Below are 21,760 nucleotides of genomic sequence, written 5' to 3' on the forward strand. Positions count from 1 at the left end.
TTCATATAATCTGACTTATTTAATAGTAGGAACATTCTGTCAGCATGATGAAGACATAATGAAAGATGAAAATCATTTCTAAAATATTAGAAGAATAGAGCAGATAGAGAGTTACTACTCTTGCCATCCTACTTTTTAAAAAAAAATTTTAAATTTAAATTCAATTAATTAACATGTAATGTATTATTTGTTTCGGGTACAGGTTTGTGATTCATCAGTCTTATATAATACCCAGTGCTCATTACAACACATACGCTCCCCAATGTCCATCACCCAGTTACCCCAACCCCCTCCCCTCTCCCCTCCAGCAACCCTCAGTTTGTTTCCTAAGATTATGAATCTCTTATGGTTTGTCTCCCTCTCTGATTTCACCTTGTTTCATTTTTTCCTCTCTTCCCCTATGATCCTACTTTAGATACACAGTTAAGATTTCTTATATAGCACACCTAATTTTTAACAAAAGTATTGATGGGTTTTTTTTTATTTTAAGATTTTACTTATTTACTTTATTTTTTTAGCATTTTTTTATTATGTTAATCACCATACATTACATCATTAGTTTTTGATGTAGTGTTCCATGATTCACTGTTTGCGTATAACACCCAGTGCTCCATGCAGTACGTGCCCTCTTTAATACCCATCACCAGGCTAACCCATCCCCCCACCCCCCCTCCCCTCTAGAACCCTCAGTTTGTTTCTCAGAGTCCATAGTCTCTCATGGTTCATCTCCCCCTCCAATTTCCCCCTTCATTCTTCCCTTCCTGCTATCTTCTTCTTCTTCTTTTTTTTAAACATATAACGTATTATTTGTTTCAGAGGTACAGGTCTGTGATTCAACAGTCTTACACAATTCACAGCGCTCACCATAGCACATACCCTCCCCAATGTCTATCACCCAGCCACCCCATCCCTCCCACCCCCACCACTCCAGCAACCCTCAGTTTGTTTCCTGAGATTAAGAATGCCTCATATCAGTGAGGTCATATGATACATGTCTTTCTCTGATTGACTTATTTCGCTCAGCGTAACACCCTCCAGTTCCATCCATGTCATTGCAAATGGCAAGATTTCATTCCTTTTGATGGCTGCATAATATTCCATTGTATATATATACCACATCTTCTTTATCCATTCATCTGTCGATGGACATCTTGGCTCTTTCCACAGTTTGGCTATTGTGGACATTGCTGCTATAAACATTGGGGTGTACATACCCCTTCGGATCCCTACATTTGTATCTTTGGGGTAAATACCCAGTAGTGCAATTGCTGGATTGTGTGGTAGCTCTATTTTCAACTTTTTGAGGAACCTCCATACTGTTTTCCAGAGTGATTTCTATTACAAAACTACAACATTAAGGGACTCACTGTAATTGTTCATCTCTGTATTCAGTATTTTCTATGTGAACTGTTTAATCCAGGAAAGTAATAAAGATTACAAACAACAGAGGCAGACTCTCTTCCACCGACATGCTGCTTGGTGTGTACAAATATCTTGAGTATTTTTCATACAGTACTCAAGCCCATTGTGTGGTCATTCAGTCATCTTAAGAGGTCTTGAAAGAACAAGGCAAATGGCTATTAAAATGCTTTAGGTTGATGGTACACTAGCATTACGTGAATGCAAAGCCTTTTTATTTTGATCAGAAAATATCATTTGATGAAGCTCTGGTTTTATTTATTTTTTTTTTAAAGATTTATTTATTTATTTATTTATTTGAGACAGAGAGAATGAGAGAGACAGAGAGCACATGAGAGGGGGGAGGGTGAGAGGGAGAAGCAGGCTTCCCACTGAGCAGGGAGCCCGATGCGGGACTCGATCCAGGGACTCCAGGATCATGACCTGAGCCGAAGGCAGTCGCTTAACCAACTGAGCCACCCAGGCGCCCGAAGCTCTGGTTTTAATTTACACTTGCTTGTTAGTCAACAAAGTTTGGTAAAATTACTCACTGTGATTACTTTGGGAATGTTTCCATTTCTTCATTTCTTCATCTCCAAATTGCTACATTAAAAGAAAGAAAAAAATATCCTCCAGGCATGTTATCTCAGAGTTAGCCAATCAGATAAAAAGTTTTAGTCTGTTAAATTATTTTGAAAAACTATATTAGAGGCAACATTCCAGGGAAAGGAATGAATACATTAGACTTAATCTAATAGATTAGACACACACCATGTAAGCTGGTGACTCTCCTGGACCGTCAGAAGTATATACTGTAAGATGGCTGAAGTCAAGGGTCAGTCGAAGGTAACACCACATCCCACTGACTCTTGGGCCTACGTTCAGTACTGTGTCTGTTCATGATTGATAGTCCCTGTGCCTGGCACTAGCAGGTTCTCAAGAGCATGTGGCATTATCACAATATTGGTAGTGTTAGGGAAAGACATAGCAAATTAGGGAAATTTACAGATGGGCCTGATACTCCAGATTATCAGCACACTTGTGTTGTTGTTAAAATAAAATACTCTCCAACTGTTCCATAGCTCTTTTGCATTACTGCTAAAGAAAAGTGTATTATGTAGGCAGCATTTTAAGCCCAGCTAGCATAATGATAGTGATTTGTTCCATTTTAAAGATGAGGTAAAAGTAACCATGACACTCTTTGTTAAAAATATTAATCTACAAAAGCAGAGATTATTTAAAATTAAACAATTTTTTTTCTTTACCCATTTCCTAATTTCTTTGGGGTTACTTGAAATTTGGTATGATTCTGTTTTGTTTTGTGTTTTCTCAGAGCATCCTTCAAGCCAAGTCTGATTTCACAAGAGGTTTCAATAACTTTGAAAAGTAATGGATTTCCTTTCATGTATATGTGAGCTCAAGGTATATATTCCTGACCTCTCTCTTGTGTCCATCTTCAGCATATGGAAGCTTTAAAAAATATGTAGGGAGAGAAATTGATATGAATCCTATGAAATCCACTTCACTTCAAGTCTGGTAGACCAGTTCAAAAACAAGGAAAATTTAGGCTTGCATCTGAAAGAAAATTCAATACTGTGGCACATTACTGATCAGAGTAATCAACATTTTTGGTAATTTGGATTTCAAGATATGGCAATAAACATGCCACAAAGATTTAAGAGCACAATTGTGTGTATCCCTTCTTATGTGTCTGGAACATAAGCATGGTAGCTCTTCCTTTTGCCCTGTTTGCTTTTTGCTTAACCAAAACTAAAAGAACTGCTAAATTGGTAGTGGTTTTCTTTCCCTCTTTTTTAAAGATTTTATTTATTTATTTGACAGAGAGAGACAAAGCGAGAGAGGGAACACAAACAGGGGGAGTGGGAGAGGGAGAAGCAGGCTTCCCGTTGAGCAGGGACCCCAAAGCGAGGCTCTATCCTAGGACCCTGGGATCATGACCTGAGCCGAAGGCAGATGCTTAATGACTGAGCCACCTAGGCACCCCTGGCAGTGATTTTCTTTAGAGCAGTCATGAGAGATGAGGCTTGGCCTCAAGACTGACCAGAGCTTTTGTTGGTCATCCTGAATGGTTATCAGGTGTATAGCTCTTTCTTGGCAAATATGCAAAGAAGGACAAGAATCTTCAGATGGTAGGGGATAGGTACTCTTCCACAAACTATTCTTTTTCCTCTTATTATGTCTTCCAAAATCTATAAAAAGCTGACTTACAGGATGAACTCTCTGAAGTCCCGACATCCTCGACTGTAGGCAACACTATGAAAATGTACACTCCTTCTCCTAACTCTGTCTTCCCAAGTCTCATGGATCTGGCATTTTAAGATAGAAGGCTTTGTTTTAATTTTGGGACCCAGCGCAAAGTTGATGTTAAGTACATTAACATGGAGAAAAATACTCTAGTAAATAACCTTGTAGTAGTAGGTAGCTATTACTTTTCTCTGGTGAAAATAATTTATGTGCTTTTCACTTTTGATTCAAGCATTATTTTAGATTTCAGAGGGTGAGTTTTACTATAAAATATCCTGCATTTTAAATACCATTTAATTATGATTTACTGCCTTGGGGAGTATATCATCATGTGATTTAATTTGGTATATACCCTGAGGGGGAGCATATTTCAATCATAAAGTATTTCCTCCAGAAACAATAATGGTTCAATGATTTATTTCAGGATGCTGTTATAAAATGGTTTATTCAACAGTAATTTGAATGCAATTGAGTTTAAAAATATAGTATAGATTCCCCAAAATGGGTAAGAAATGAACATACGTGCTTTTGTGCTCAACACAAAAATCATATTTATATATTTTTTCGGTCTTTTACCTTCAGTTATTATATCTTCAGAAAAGAACTTAGGAAGCTGAGAGCTATGAAACATATTATTATCTCTTCAAAAAGTTCATTTTTGGACAAGTATCATTTGGATGGGGATTAACTTAATCAGAGATTTTGAATCTTCTTTACTTTAATTTTTAATCTCTTTTTAAAAAATATGTCTGAGTCTTTAAAAGACCTAAACTTGTAGTCACAAAGCATTGCTTCAAAAAAGGGGGAAAAAAAGAAAAAAAAAAAAGAAGGGAAAGTTTTTAAAGCAGCCACCGGCTGTAAGAGAGATAGTGCAGGCAGCAGATTTGTGACAGAGTGGAGCATGAAACCCATCAGCTGATGAGTGAAAATCCCTGGTTTCTAATTAATCGAGGTACACAGGCCAAGGGATGAAGAGGATCAGGGAAATGAAATCAGGAAAAAGATACCATCAGTCATTTCTGCGGCCCATTGTCATACTTCAGAATCTGCTGTAATGAATCACTCAGGCATTCCACAGATACATTCAAATGGTGGAGAAAATTCATTGTCCGGTGAAGAGCGTTTGATAAAAATCTTTCTTTTCCCCCCTCTTTGTCAGAAGCCTATGATCAGAAAAGGAAATCCAGACAGCACAACAGGTGTGCTTTTTGCAAGCCTGGTGAAATCTGCAAATGAACCAAGTATGGAAGAATTTTTTTGTACTGATTTTTTTTTCCCAAAATGTGTATGGGGAGGGAGGTGGGACAGAGCATCCAGCAGGAGGGAGGCTTGGGACTGAACCGGATTGCAAAAAGTGTCAAGATTAAGAGAAGCAGAGGAGTGAGCCCCTTCCTGCAGTTGAGAAATGCATGTTCCTGTAAAAATCTTAATTAGGGAAATAGGAGAAAACATTGGGAAATGTAGTAATATTTAATTTAATTTCTAAAGAGGGACATTCCCTTTGAAGAACAATCTGTCCAATGAAGAAAGCATTTACAGTAGATCCTGGCTCTGCTCTGAAAAGAAAAACCTCATCCTCGAATTTGAAAGCTGCCCTTGGGCCCATGGTTTCTGGGGTTTCCCAGAAAAAGGGTTTCCTTTAAAGTCAGTGAGACTTAGCGGTGATGAATGCACATTTCAGCCTGAAGGTTTTGTTCAAAGTTTTCCTAATTCAGGCCTTCTTTCCTCCTCAGTTACAGCTCACTTTTGTGGTGGTCCTGTATTTTAATGGAGAAAATATGCACCATGGCACCTGAGACGCAGCATCTGGGTATTTCCACTCTGCAGCAACTTTGTGACTGCAAACAAATCCTTGTGGCAGCTCCAAGTGCCGTGTGGCATTAGGTGACATGCAAAGATAATTGTTTTCAAATAATCAGGTACTGTACTGAGACATATAAGGATGGCTGATCCATTTTAAATGTAATTAATATAGGGTTTCGCTGTCTATATTATCAATCACCAAGACACTTTGGAGTTGATAATATTAAAATTGCAACAATAATGAGAATTCTACTTCATGATGAAAATAATTTTAATCATGGGTAGATTACAAATCCATTTACAGTTACGGTTGCTGAGAATTCTGTTATCTACCTTCTCTTGTAAAAGATGTTAAGACATGTTTTCAGGAAATATAAAAGATTATAGAAGTATGCTGTTTCTATAAAGTTGCAAGCACAGGCTTTCAGACAGAAAACCATGAGAAAGCTTCCGAACTGTCAAGGCTTGTGGAGTGAAATGTAAAGCAGAGGAGGTAGCCGTGGTTACAGGTGGGCATAAAGCCCTTTGTCTTTTTGGCTCCTGTTTGCCTTATTCTTTCAGTCAAAATTATTTTTGAGAACTTCTATATAACAGTCACTGGGCCAGGTGCTAGAGATGAAGCCAGAGAACAAGCAGTGTGATCCTGCCCTCATGGTGTTCAAAGTCTAGTTTGCTTTGATGACTGCCCTGGCCCTTGAAGACGTTTGGGATTTTAAATGGAGTCCAGTGAAGCACAGTGAATGGGCCTCAGCAGTTAATGGTCCTCAACTCTCACTGCCCATTGGAATCACCTAGGAAGCTAAATACAGATATACACATAGAGTCATAATAGATACGTGTCTTTACCCAGGCTCCGTTCGCAGAATTTTGGCCTGGGGTGGGGCCCAGGCATACGTATTTTTGAAAAGCTCTCCCAGGATTCTTAATCACAGCCAGGGTTAAGGAACACGGGACTACCCCACAAGGACAGCATCTGAAAGACCACCATGCTGGATATTAACTGAGATCATTCTCTCATCTGATAAGCCTGTAGGAAATCATTTTCTGGTGTCTGACTGAATTAAACTAGTTCAGTATTTTGATCCTAGAAGAGTATCAGTTTCTCAGGAGCCCAAAAGTCCAGTAAACTTATTTTGCAGGATAGATAACTTCATATAAGACTTTATGATCACCTTTGCTCTGACTTCATCTCCCCTTCTAATATCAAAAGTAGTCAAATTGGGCGCCTGGGTGGCTCAGTTGGTTAAGCGACTGCCTTCAGCTCAGGTCATGATCCTGGAGTCCCGGGATCGAGTCCCGCATCGGGCTCCCTGCTCAGCGGGGGGTCTGCTTCTCCCTCTGCCCTCTTCCCTCCGTGCTCTCTCTCTCTCATTCTCTCTCTCTCAAATAAATAAATAAAATCTTTAAAAAAAAAAAAAGTAGTCAAATTGGTCTGATAACTGGTGTGGGCAAGCGTTACTCATTGCTTCTCATTGGTTATTCAAAACCTTTTATCAGGGAACTTCTAAGAGGTAGGTTTTACTTACACTAGGAGTAGATTTAAGAGCTGAGTCAAAGAAGACACTAAATGTGTTTGAAGGGACTGAATTGTAGGAAGGTAGGAATTCAATGGTAATGGGTGGCCAAATTATCCCAGCTGTATTCCCCTATTTGCTGTGTCTGTGGTCCAAAATCCTTGGTAAATTGCATTCTGCTCCATGGAATCTGTGGTCTCTAATTTATGCATTTGAACATTTCTTGGTGTGGGGATATACATTTGAAGTGCTTCCTATTTATATTTAATTCATTAAAAATATATCTTGTATATATACATTTACAAAATAATTAGACATAAAAATCGTAACTTCTACTGTCACAATTATGATTTTCTTTACCCTATATTCTTTATTCTCTTGTACTCCATTGGGATTTCCTTTCTCTTCTCCACCTTTCTTCAACCTTAACTCTGCCCACTCCCTTGCTCGAGTATTTTTTTCTTATTTTATTTTCCCTCCACTCTCTCAGGAACTAACAAAGGCAATAACCAAAAATATTCCCAAACATTCACTTGATCCCTTTACTCAGTCTTTGTTTTTGATACTACTCATGTGGACTAGAGTGTGTGCGTGTCTATATGCATAGACATGGAAATAATTAGTTTAAAAAAATCCGTCTATTACCCTCACTGTCACTTAAAGCATTCCCACAAGCGTGTAAACTGCGCCCCACACTGGTTCCTTGCTTTGGTGGAACTCTATGAATAAATTACATTTTCAGAGTCTGCCAGCTTTCTAATTCCAGCTTACTGCACTTTGGAACAACATCTTTCCTTCATACGTCGCATAATTTGTCTTTCCGGGTTTATTTTCATTTTTCTGTTTCTCTAGCTCACCAATAACTTTTGCAGGAAGAAATGGTCTCTGTCATGGCCAGTGCTTCTTGGGACTTATGCCTGGAACTGGGTCAAATTATTTGGGTGACAATTAAAGCAGCAAAGCCTACTTTGATGGCATTCAGTCAGGAGTATCGTTGTTTAACATTTGTGTTTGCATGCTAATTTTTAGAACTGAAAAACACATGGATACAAGTGTGAGATTAAATTTTATTTTCTTTAAGGCAATAAACTAGGTTCATTGTAGTCTCTTTTGGCATTTAGAGAAATGCAAAGCATTAAGCTGTCAGATTTTACAGTAACAATGAAGAATTGTGAATTCTGATTTGGAGGCACAAACACTGCAATCATTAACTATATATACTTGGATTTGTAAAGTGAATTGGCAAAGGGAATGGAAACCAAAAGTTGTAGGTAAGTGAAATCATTTGAGAAGATGAACACAGCCATGGCACAGCCCACCATTTTCATCCAGTCATTTTGCAAAATGAAGGTTATTAGGACAGGTTTCATCAAAAAACGGAAGTGACCAGATAGTCCACAGGTGATCAGTTCCAAAGCCTTCCCCCAGAGTCAACCCTTCAAATATTTATCACATATGTATGTATGTTTGCTTGGATCATGATAAGGTACCAATTTGGGATTTTTGGAAACTGAGCTATCATGTCACCTGAGACATCCGTCTGATTTGGATTGAGTTCAGGAGCAAAGTGCCTTGAGAGGCCAAAAGAGAAAGAGAGGGTGAGAGGGAGAGCAAGCAGGAATGGACAGCCCATGTTGCCAGCTCTAATATCCCTGTGCAATTATTTTGTGGACATCCACTCCTTGCCTGCACAGGAGATAGGGCTATAAGTGTATGTTATTTTTTAATTACAAGGGGGGTAGAAAAAATCCTGATGATGGGCTGGAAGGTGCCATTGCATTGTTATTTTTTCCTCTCCCTTCGTTTGCTGATTATGTGAGCCGGGCTCCTTTGCTAGCCGATGATAAGCAGAATTTCCATGTTCTCTGCATAATTAATCCATCTCTGCCTCTCTTCATGCCAACTCGCCCGTTATCGCCGGCACATGCCTGAATTGCAAAAGAATCCGCTCTTCAATTGGAACTTATTGATATTCTAAGAAAAAAAAAAAAGAGAGAAGGGGGAAAAAACTGAAAATCCTTAAGTTTAAGCCGCAGATTTTTAAATGGATTAATTTCGCTGCAATCGCAGCCATCTAAGGCGGGAAGGCAGGCAGAGCAAATTGAAAGCGTCTCCATGTTTGCAGAATTGGGTCCAGAACGCTGAAATGTACTGGCACAGCTCTCTTTTAAAGTCAGAAAATTACCATTCATTTACATCACATGAAATACTTTTTTATGCTAGAAATATTCAAGAGACGTTCTTTAAATGCCTGCTAATGCTTGATAACATTTCTAACTTTCAACGTTTTGCTAGACTTTGATATGACATGATAGGAATGCTTTCCAGTAGAGAATATTATATCTCTCTTTATCACATATTAGATTACATCATCTTTTTTCTTCATCATCCCAAGTAGTTTTTAAACAATGAAGTCTGTCATTGGTTATGTAGGATTTTGTGTGCTGATGGAAGTCAAGGTTAGTCATTTATTTTTTGTCTACCTACAAATGAAATGTTTGTTTTTGTTTAATTTTCTTCTTTAAATACCTAGAGACCTTGGACAGTAATAAGAATATAAAAATGATCATAATTATTTCTCAGTAGTCATTGTTTTGACTATTTTCCTCAGCCTCATGATAAACTCTTAATTTTGAGAGACTTGATTCCTTCTCATTTTAACTTGTAAATAGTTACACTTAGAAATCTCCTTTGGCTGAGAAAAGCGCCGGTAGTTGATGTCATTCTACAAAGCGTACAGTTCAAGAATCACAACTGCATAAACTTCCAGCTGCAGGATTCAAGCAATTCCAAATAAAATTTGCTAAACCGTGCTTAGTTGTTGATGTTTTATATTTTGATCTTTAAATCTATTGTATGTGAATTCCCTAACTCCTGGCATCGAGCACTTGCCAGGACTGAAGATTTCCTTAATACTCTAGTTTAGCTTCTGCAGTGCTTTCTTCCTGTGTTTAGACGCTCACATATCTGCAGTTTCTGCTGGGCTGCACAACAAAGCTGATGTGCTCTTTTAGCTGAGAGAGAAGAGTTGCTAATATCAACCAGCAAAGAAAATGGGAATTTAAATATCTAAAAATATTCACCAGGGAGTGGGTCCTCTGCATTTTGAATTTAGTAGAACCTCAAAAGGCAAAATAATAATAATCACAATTAAAAAAAACAAACAAACAACTGACTTGAGGGGTACATTTCCCAAGGAAAATGAGACAGTGAGAAATTATGTTCTTTGTGGAGATACCAGTTATGAAACAAGAATCTTCATAACCAAAGGATATCTTAACATAAAATACTGGCATTGGGTACGAAGGTCTGTGCTTTAAATGTTGACATTGTATTTTTCCCCCAAAAGGAAACCAAAATGAATAGAGAGGTAAGAAACACATTTAAGAGGAAGATTTTTTTATAGTCATAGTAAAATAATTAACATAGTGATGAATATTATAAACATAAAAACAGTTAAAGGATACAGTTTTAACTTAATCATCTTAATTATAAAATCTTATATAATTTTTAGGCTACCCAGAGCTTGGACATAGAGGAAACTGCTAGTTGCACATTGAGTAATTTTGTATAGTCAGCTAAACACTTTAAAGCAATTTTAAATGAAATGAAAAATGACCCTTCTTAAAATAGATGTAGCAAAAACATTTCAACCATAAATAACATTTTCACTGACCTTGTATACTCAACCCTTTCATTTAAAGGCATGAATTAAAAGGACTTGAAAATTGCAGGTATATTTGGGGAGAGAGGAAACTTCTGGGCATTCTGTTTTGAAATAAAAATTGTGATTTAAAAATCAAATATTTTCTATAGTACGCACTGAGTTTATATTTTGAATACTTTATAGAAGATAGTTAATAATATCACGATGGGAATGTATGTTTTTATAAAATTATGTTCTGTTTCTACTCTGAAATTATTATGATTTCTTATATACAATTAATAGTTATAACTTAGTTCGCATAGTTCAGCACAAATTTTTCCTGTGAAATACAAGTTACGCTGGTTTTATTATTACATTGTAAATTCACTGGGTATTTTAAATGAATGTAAGGTATCACATTCCTAATTATTACCATATGTACAGATCAGAATGAGAAGAGTGATGCAAATGGTTTCGAGATGCTCAGTGTCAGATGACAGGCTAAATCAAACAGCAGTGATTCACTCTGAAGTGGTGAACGGCAAATACAATATGAATTAGCTATTTCACTGAAAAAACTAAGATGCTGACATGGATTCATAAATGATGAACTGACTTATAATAGAAACAATTGAATGGATTTTTTTCTTTCTTTTAAATTTAAGGATGAATTGAAAAGTGAAGAAGGCTATTACAAATGATTTCCTTGGTGTCAAAAATTGCTAAATAGTTCCTTTTTTTGACATTAGGAAAATGAGTGACAGCCTTTTATTTGTATTGTGCATGATGGATGGATCCCTTCATCGTCTCCCTTCTCCTTCCTCTTTCCTTTATAATTGGATGGAATTGAACTATTTACCACCGCTAAGTTGGCTTTTTGCTCATGAGGTACCACTATCCAATGCTTACACCAAAGAGCCAAACATATCAATTACATCTTCCTCACAGACATACATCTTCACGAGTGAAATATTTAATGATTCTTTTCTTGATTCTTTGCCTTTTCTTTCCCTAACTCCAAGGGTTTTAAACTCACTCAGTCCTGGGAAAAATCTTAATGGACTTGAACACTTTTCCCTTTTCCGTTCAATCCTTTTGGGTCAGGTGGTTCTTGTGATAAGGCATAAAGTTCAAAGAGCCTTTAATCTTTTCTATTTTGTACCCATACTCTCCAATATAATTGTTCCTCTCCCCAGCTTCTCATAAGATATCACCGTGGGTCACTGAATATTGGCATTCATCAATTAAGAGGCAGCCATTGAGAATCTCCTGTTTATCTGCACCCTGCTGTGTGCACTGAAGAGACTGGAATTTTGTGACTTGCCGAAATCTGTTAAGTGATCCTTTCCTAGCAATAGTTTGTGGTAAAATATTTACAGTTTTGCTTAATTCTAATAAAATGTATTCCAGTTATTCTTTCATATTAACGTAGAGTTTGTTTCTTTAAAGATACCTGAAGATGTTTTCCAAATTGGTGATTCTCAAATATAGACAGCTTATATATATGTTATCTTGATAATAGGCACTAAAAATTTTAAAGTATTGTATAGAAATCTATATTTTAAAATAGTTGAATCAGTCTCTCAGGAAACATAAAGTTGTGTTTTAAACATGCAAGAGGAACTGAAAGGCCTCTTCCAGCTACCTGACTGGAAAATGATACTTAAACCAAACATGGTTTCCTACTTTAGAAATCTCCCTAGGATATTTTCCACAGCATTCTAGATACTAACTGAAGTCCTTATTAACTGAAAGAAGTTTAGATGTTTTCTTTAAAACTGTTAAGGAGGACACCCTGCTCAGCAGGGAGTCTGCTTCTCCCTCTGATCCTCCCCCCTCTCATGCTCTCTCTCTCTGTCTCATTCTCTCTCTCAAATAAATAAATAAAATATTTTTAAAAATAAATAAATAAATAAAACTGTTAAGGAAGCAGACTAAAGAAGAGACAGCTGTTGTTTCTAATTCTGACTAATCACTTGTCATCTTTATGAGGTCAATAATGAGACCTTAATTTCCTCATTTGTAATAATTAGAAAAATAATACCTATATCAAAGAGTTGTTATGACAATAAAAACATGAAAACACTTAGCATTTTTCCTGAAGCATAGGTAGTGTCATGCAGTTAGCATCTTTTCCTGCCATTTGGTCATTATTTTATATGAGACAAATAATGGAAGAGGAATGAGGGGTAAAGAAAAGATCAATGTGTATGTATTCCATTTCTTACATGTAACAGCAAGTATCAGGTATTTCTATTCAAGCATTAGGTAAAAATGAAAAATTTCTTCATAGTCAATAGTGAAAGGTTGAAAGTTTTTTCTCTAAGACCAGGAATAAGACAAGAGTGCCCACTCTCACCACTCCTATTCAACATAGTACTGAAAGTCCTAGCTAGAGCAATCAGGCAAGAAAAATAAAAGGTATCAGAATTGGAAAAGAGGAAGTATTTGCAGATGACGTGATATTATATTTAGAAAATCCTAAAAACTCAACCAAAAAACTCTCAGATCTAAATAATGAATTCAGTTAAGTTACAGTGTACAAAATTAACATTCAAAAATCAGTGCAGCCATTCTGGAAAACAGTATGGAGTTTCCTCAGAAAGTTAAAAATAGAACTACCCTACAATCCAGCAATTGCTGTACTAGGTATTTATCCAAAGGATGCAAAATACTGATTTGAAGAGATTCATGCATCCTGATGTTTATAGCAGCATTGTCAACAATAGCCAAATTATGGAAAGAGCCCAAGTGTCCATCAAATGATGAATGGATAAAGAAGATGTGGTATATATATATATATATATATATATGTATATATATACACACACACACACACACACACACACACACAATAAAATATTACTCACCCATGAAAAAGGATGAAATCTTACCATTTGCAATGGCATGGATGGAGATAGAGATTATTATGCTAAGCAAAATAAGTAAGTCAGAGAAAGACAAATACCATATGATTTCATTCATATGTGGAACTTAAGAAATAAAACAGATGAGTATGGGAGGACAAAAAGAGAGGCAAACCATAAAACAGACTCTTTACTATAGAGAACAGACTGAAGGTTGCTGGAGCGGAAGTGGTGGGGAATGGGTTAAATGGGTGATGGGTATTAAGGAGGGCAATTGTGAGGAGCACTGGGTGTTGTATGTAAGTGATGAATCACTAAATCCTATATGTGAAAATAATATTACACTGTATGTTAACTAACTGGAATTTAAGTAAAAACTTGGATGAAAAAAATCAATAACATTTCTATACACTAACAACAAATTTTCTGAAAAAATAAATTGATCCCATTTGGAATAGCATCAATAAAATACTTATTAATAAATTTAACTAAAGAGGTGAAAGATCTCTATTCTGAAAACTAGAAGACATTGTTGAAAGAAATTGAAGAAGATACAAATAAATGGAAAGGTACCCTGCGTTTAAGAATTGCAAGACTTAATTTTCTTAAAATAAATGTCAATACTACCGAAAACCATTTATAGACTCAATGCAATCCCTATCAAGATTACAATGGTGTATTTTGCAGAAGTAAGCAAAGCACTTCTAAAATTTATGTGGAACTACAAAAGACCCCCAATAAACAAAAATATCCTGAGAAGGAAGAACAAAGCAGGAGACATCACAGTTCCTGATTTCAAGCTATGCTATAAATCTATAGTCATCAAATGAGTATGGTACTGGCATAAAAACAGACAAATAGATCAATGGAACAAAATCAAGAGCCCAGAAATAAACACAAGCATGTTACGGTCAACTAATATTTAACAAGGGAGCCAAGAATGCTCAATGGAGAAAAGACAGTCCTCAATAAATGATGCTGAGATAACAGGATATTCACATGTAACAGAATGAAACAGGACCCACATCTTATACCACTGACAAAAATTAACTCAAAATCGATTAAAGACAAATATAAGACCTGAAACCATGAAGCACCTAGAAGAAAACATAGGAATAAAGCTCCTTGACATGAGTCTTGATAATGATTTATTTGGGTATGACACCTAAACCACAAGCAACAAAATAAAAAAACAGGTGGGACTACATCAAACTAAAGAGCTTCCACACAGTGAAGGAAACCATCAACAGAAAAACTACAAAATGGGGAAAAAAAATATTTGCAAACCATATATCTGGTAAGTGGCTAATATCCAAAATATATAAAGAACTCCTACAACTCAATAGCAAAAAAACCCCAAATAACCCAATTTAAGAAAAGAATAGACATTTCTCCAGAGAAGATAAATAAAAAACAACATCACTAGTCATTAGGGAAATGAAAATTCAAGCCACAGTGAGGTATCACCTCACACCTGTTAGAATGGCCGTCATCAGAAAGACAAGCGATGAGAGACTATGGACTCTGAGAAACAAACTGAGGGTTCTAGAGGGGAGGGTGGGTTAGCCTGGTGATAGGTATTAAAGAGGGCACGTATTGAATGGAGCACTGGGTGTTATACGCAAACAATGAATCATGGAACACTCCATCAAAAACTAATGATGTAATGTATGGTGATTAACATAACATAATAATAATAAAAAAAGAAAGACAAGCGATAACAGGTGCTGGCAATGTGGAGAAGAGGGAACCCTTGTGCGCTGTTGGTGGGGATGTAAATTGGTGCAGTCACTATGGAAAACAGTGTGGAGGTGTCTCAAAAAATTAAAAATCTGATCCAACAATTCCACTTCTGGGAATATAACCAAAGGGAAGAAAAAACACTATCTCAAAAAGGCATCTACACCCCCATGTTTATAGCAACATATTTTAACAATAACCAAGACATAGAAAAAAAACTAAATGTCTATGTCAGGTTTCAATTCCCTCAACCATGTTTGTTCTGCCATTCTCAGTTTAAAAATAATTCTCTTTGATAGAAGATAGGGATGAACTAGACGTATATCAGTTTTTTTATCATTCGTTAACATTGTACTGTCTGTTTTGTGAAGTGAACCAATCCTTTCCCGTTGTTCTTGTTCCATTTTATTTTTCTTCTTCTTATTATTAGCATTTTATTGTTATTTGTACCAGTAGTAATAATAGCAGCAGCAGCAACATTTTGGGAAGTCTCACTACCTTCTGGATTATTTTCTGAGGCAATTTAGCTGTTCATAAAACTTGCAAAGTGGCTTATTGTGTATATGCCTCTTATTCGACCTTTCATAGCCACCAGTTTGTTTGTTGAATAACACTAATGAATCAGGCTGTAACTGCAAACAAATGTCCATGTTTCAAAGTACTGTATTTTATAATGCCATGTATAAAACACAACTGATTAATAAGGGTATATAACACAACTGATTAATAAGGAGAAATTATTCGTGTTATTCCAGCCTCTGTAAATAGTATAGTATTCACACAGGAAAAAGCCTCTTTCTTGCTCATGCAAACATCTAGCCACTTTGAATGATTGGTTTCTCAGATGATGCTTCATTATATTATTTATAGTCGAGACTTATTTTGAAATGAATTTTACTGGTCTGTGAGTGCTTTCATACTGGTCAATGCTCCTTAGGATTTTCTTAGTGGTTTCTTTCGTATTTTCATTTTTAGTACAGAACACACTTTTAACTAGAGCATTTATCATTGAAATCTCTTGAAGAAAAACAAAGTTTGTTATGGTGAGTCTGTCAATGTCTAGGCTCTAACCTCTTTTATTTCCTCTAAAAGAATTGTTTTAGACACAAAACTTCTGGGAATGGGGCCTAATATATAGATATGTGAATATCTATATATTATATTTATCGGAATGTGACTTCCAAATAAATTAAATTAATTTTTGTGTACCTATTTTGTGGTAAGCACTATGCTAAAACAATGGCTTACCCAAAATACAAGTCTTTTACATGCTATTTTTAAACTATTCTAGTATTTTGATCTATATGAGGAAATATCATTACACTCTTGTCTGACCAAATGGTTCTTATGATTGTATTAGTTATTTACTGCTGTGAAACAAACCATCTTGAAACATAGTGGCTTAAAACAATGACACTTATTTTGTTAATGAATCACAATTTGTCTAAGCGTCTGTGAGGGTACCTCATCTCTGCTGTACTTTGCATCAGCTGGGACAGGTTGAAGACTGGGACTAGAATCATCTGAAGGCTCCTTGCTCACTACTAGTTGTTGATGTTGCCTGTTGGCTGCAACCTTAGCTATTGCCCAGAACATTTCATCATGGCCTCTCCACGTGGTCTGTGCTCCCTTGTAAGAGGATGGCTGGACTCCAATGGTGAACAACCTGAGAGAGATAGGCAGATGAAGACAGTGTTACCTTTCTGACTTAGCCTTAGAAGTCACACAGCATCATATCTGCAGTTTAGTCATTGAAACAGCTACAAAGAAATACTCAGTTACAAAGGGAAGAGAGATAGATTCCAATTTTTAGTAGAAGAATGATAAGATTCTGGAAGAGCATGGGAGAAAGATCATATGAAACTAGTCATATTCCTGTGGTCATTTTCAGAAAATACAGTCTGCTACAACGATACACTTAAGAATGATGGTGCAACTTGCTTTTATTTGTACTTTTATTTTCTTCCAAAGGCTATTTATCACTCTGCACCACTACCCTTTGCATCATGGAGCTAATTTTCTCCAATAAATATGAAATATATATTTACTATTATAAGATACAAGGAGAGATGCAAAGATGATGATTGAATGGCTCACTTCAGGGGGTTTACTTACATCTTACCTCATATTAAAGAGCTTTTGAATAAGGAATCCCTTCTAATAATGATATCATTATTAGGTCATAATTTGCCTCATTAAAAAAAACAGCAGTTTACATGCACTCACTCACTATACCTTGTGCACTGGAATGTAAATACTAGAATCCAAGTGATTTACCCTGAAATTTTTCCCAATTATTTTTTCTCTATTATAACTTATCTATGGCATAGGAATTCATACTTTTATGTACATCACTCTTCAAATTGAAGTTCTTCTAAATAATGATCCACTTAATCTTCCTTAGTTTCCTCATATATATAAACATTTCTATTTTTGCTCTTAAAAATCATCTTTTCTATAAATATATCTCCCTTAAGAAACAACACTCATCTGCATTTCTCCACATTATCTTGTTCATATTTGAGTTGACCATAAAGCATTAACAATAAAAAATAAATAAAATCAGCTTTGTTCACTCCATACTGAGAACTACAGAGGAGTGAGTGACCAATTATCTTAACTCAAAAATAGTGACTGTCCCTATATGGCAAGTGCCATAATCTATCTAAAGGAATATAATATCTTAATATTAGCAGAAACAGCAGACTTTTAATAGATACTGTGACAAGATTTTTTAAAGATTTCGTTCATTTTATGGCACAGAATGAGGAGTTTTCTAGAACCATATATACAGCTCTTTCTTTATGGCCTCTTTTCCAGATTTTTCTCCCCCTGGTTGTGCTGCTTACTTACCCTGTTTACTTCCTGCTTCCTTATCTACTTCCGATTCTTCCTTGGAGGGTCACAGCAAAAGTCAAGGAGGGTTGCTGAACACAGCTTCATCCTCAGCAGTCTGTAATTTTACATGTAATTTAGGACAATAATTAGGGTTACTGCTAGCCCATTCAGCACTTTAAGGCTACCCAGTCTCAACAGGCACAGCCTTGCAGGGGTAAGACTTGGAGAAGTGCAGACAGGCTATCATCTCTCAGCTCTCACTACCCTGCCTGTTCTGGCCACTCCTGCCTTTGTGCAACCCTGTGTGCTTTTAGAAGCTGTGCCTTGTGCCAGATCCAGCCTTAGGCAGTGATGACTAGAGCCTCTGTTCTGAAGAATACGAGTATGTCTTTCTTTTTAAACCCTGAGTCAGCACAATCTGCAAACCATCAACTGAAGGGAAATCTTAGGTGTTTTGAACTAAAGTTTATTATAGGGGGCGAGGGAGAGGGGAACCTAACAGCAATAGAGAGGATGAAACCAGAGTGCAGCCTCTGAGTAGCAGATCTTGATGAATTCTTATTAGTCAGTCTGCACCTTTCATACACAGTATCAAGTCAGCAAACCAAGGCTTAGTGAGTGTAAGAAACTTGTCCAGGGCCACTCAGCTAGTGAGTCAAGAACTGGGATTACAACTCAGTTTGGTCTGACATTAAAACCTATACTCTTAACCCTTAAATGGACTCACTTATCCATTGTGATCCCTTACCACTTATCTTATTATACCTTGGTTATCATATTTTGCAGTCTTACTAATTTGGATAATTTGTAAGCCAAGTTATCTACTGATGTGTAGCTAATTTAGTGAAGACTTTGGACTCAGTAGAGTATAAACTGGTTTGGATTTAAAAATGTTTGTTGAAGTATAGTTGACACCCCATGTTACATTAGTTTCAGGTGTACAACATAGTGATTCAACAACTCTATACATCATGCTATGCTCATCATTAAGTGTGGCTACCATCTGTCACTATGTAATGCTCTTATAATACCATATTCCCTATGCTGTATCTTTCAGTTATGAAAGATTTGATTCTTTTTATCATTGTTTTCAGCTGTACTCTGTGGAATTGCCCTGTCCTATGTCTTCAATGAAAATCTGTGCAAATTTCATAAATTTCTGGTCATTTGTGGTTATTAAAATTTAGTCCTGTGCATTTTATAAATGCTTTATCCATTTCAGAGTGTTCTTCCCCCCTCCTGCTGATTACACTGGCCATTATTGGAGAGGATTCACTTCTCTTCTGGGTCTAGCTCCTACACAGTTGGGGGCTGTGAGGAAGGAGGGGGGGGATGTGGGGTTCTCTTGTATTATTGGCCTTAAATCACTTGTGTGGAAGTTTTCTTTTTCCTTGCTCTGGCTCGCTCCTTCAGATTCTGCTTAGGGCTGATGTGATATATTTTTTGAGGTCACATTTAGCTTCCATCCAGCTCCTTTCTTCACTGAAATCTCCTTTTCAGAGGGCAGGCATTTCTCCGGATGTCTGCCCAGCCAGCAGTCCCATCTGACCTACACATGTCATGGAAAATCAGTAGCTTCTATTGTACTTCCACTCTATGACTGTACCTGGAGCAAAGACCTCTTTCTGCCTTTCTACACTGCCCTGCAGCCCCACTGCCCCTTGCTGCAAGACGGCATCAGCAAACCTTCCAATTTTGGAACTATCCAGCTATAAGGCATATATTACTCTTTCAGGAATCTCTCTCCATGCTCAGCACCCCTCTAGTGGAGTGAACACCCAGAAGTGCAAGCATGTAGATAAGGACCAAGGCACGTAGCAACTTCTTGAATTCTCTACCTCAGATGGCCTTCATGAGAAGGTAGTGGAACATTGCCAAAGGGGATTGGGGGGAAGATTTCTCAGCTCACCTCTGCACTCCCCTGGCTCTGCATTCTGAGACTGTATGCCTGGGCAGTGGAGGGTGGGCAGGGGGAGGGGAATTATGATAGTTAGTGGGTTGATTCTTCTGCATCTTCTATGAGCTGTGGAGAAAGGTTTTAGCTCCAGTTCAATAGCTTAATGACTGTTTTAAAAATATGTGTGATTTAAAATCTCTTCTATTCAGCTTTTGGGCTTAAACCACAATTCAATCAGAATAGAAAAAAATCACATTTAACATTGTATGAAAACATAGAAATAGTAATTTAAAGTGGTTGCTATGCAAAGTGAGACAATTGCTTTCCTCAATATGTATTTTAAATCTTAAAGAATTTTTTTCTTAAAAATGGGGAGTGCTAACTAAAAGCGCTTACATTTGCATGTATCCTTTTAAGTATCTTTATGTCCATTTGTGAATCACAACAATGCTGTGATGGAGATAAAGGGTCATTATCACTATTTTATATATGAGAATATTGGGGCTTAGCATGGTAGAAAGAAGAGCATTGTAGTAAAAATTCTATCATAATGCAGGTATCCTCACTTTTCAAATGATCTCATTATGTCACTTTGCTTTTAGGACAGACCTGCATTCGTACCTGTTTTCGCTAACTGAAAGAAACCCAAAGACAAAAAGTGGAAATAGTGCTCAGAGTTTGTTTTGTAGTGAGCTGTTGTAGAGGCAGCATTCTCCCTGAGTGGCAAGAGTGGCCCTGCCAAGCTCTGTCCTCAGGAACTATACTCAGCATCTCAGCATCAAGCTGCCATAGTTTGAACTGTGTCTGTGAGCATCTGCGCTTTGTCTTGATTTATCGTGTGCATCTGTTAGCAAGGTGTGTCCTAAGGTATCACAAAACCCTACGAGAGCTCATTTTTGGGTTTTGGGAACCCTAAAATTTTTTCCATGTGAATTAATGGTAATTACTTCTTTGCTTTCTGCCATTTCGACTTAAGGTTTCTTAGGAATATTCTACTTTCGGATAGAAGAGAAAACCTATAATAGTAATTTTTACATCTGTTGATAGCAGGTCACATGCCGGGTAATAGTCTAAGAGCTTGTCTAATTTATTTGATCTTCACAACAGTTCTAGAGGATAGGTACTATTATGATGCCCCTTCTAAAGATGAAAAAAACTGAGGCCAGAGTAGTCCTGTATCTTACCTGGTGGTGGGTAGAGGAGTCAATATTTGAACTCAGGCAGTCTGGTTCCAGAGCCATGCCCTGAGTATGAAAAACATTTGAATGTAGGTTTCTAACATTTGTAAGTTGGTATTTACTTTGGCCACAATATTGATTCTGTTTTATAGGTTATACAAACTAAAAATTCAGAGACAACAAATAGTACAGTTGACATAAACAAGAACCTAGAGGATCGGTAAGAGAATAGCTGGACAAGGTTCTCAGTGATATTTAAAATGAGTCATTTCCTTATGTCAATATATTAATTCCTTGTAGTTATATAATTTAAAATACATTCTTTGTACTTTATTTTTAGAATTGGCTGTAACTCTGTATACAGTTTATAAAAATTTGTCAGATCATTAATTCTTAATTGCTTAAATATCAAATTTACCCTTATTCCTTCCTATCTTTGCCAAATATTTTTTGGGCCCCACATCTACTCTTTCATTAAAAATATGTATGTACATATATGTTAAAAAAAAAAAAAGAAGATAGTAGGAAGGGAAAAATGAAGGGGGGGAAACCGGAGGGGGAGACAAACCATGAGAGACTATGGACTCTGAGAAACAAACTGAGGGTTCTAGAGG

This window comes from Leptonychotes weddellii, chromosome 4 (genome assembly GCF_054177405.1).
Source record: "Leptonychotes weddellii isolate Sample4059 chromosome 4, ASM5417740v2, whole genome shotgun sequence".
Taxonomy (NCBI): domain Eukaryota; kingdom Metazoa; phylum Chordata; class Mammalia; order Carnivora; family Phocidae; genus Leptonychotes; species Leptonychotes weddellii.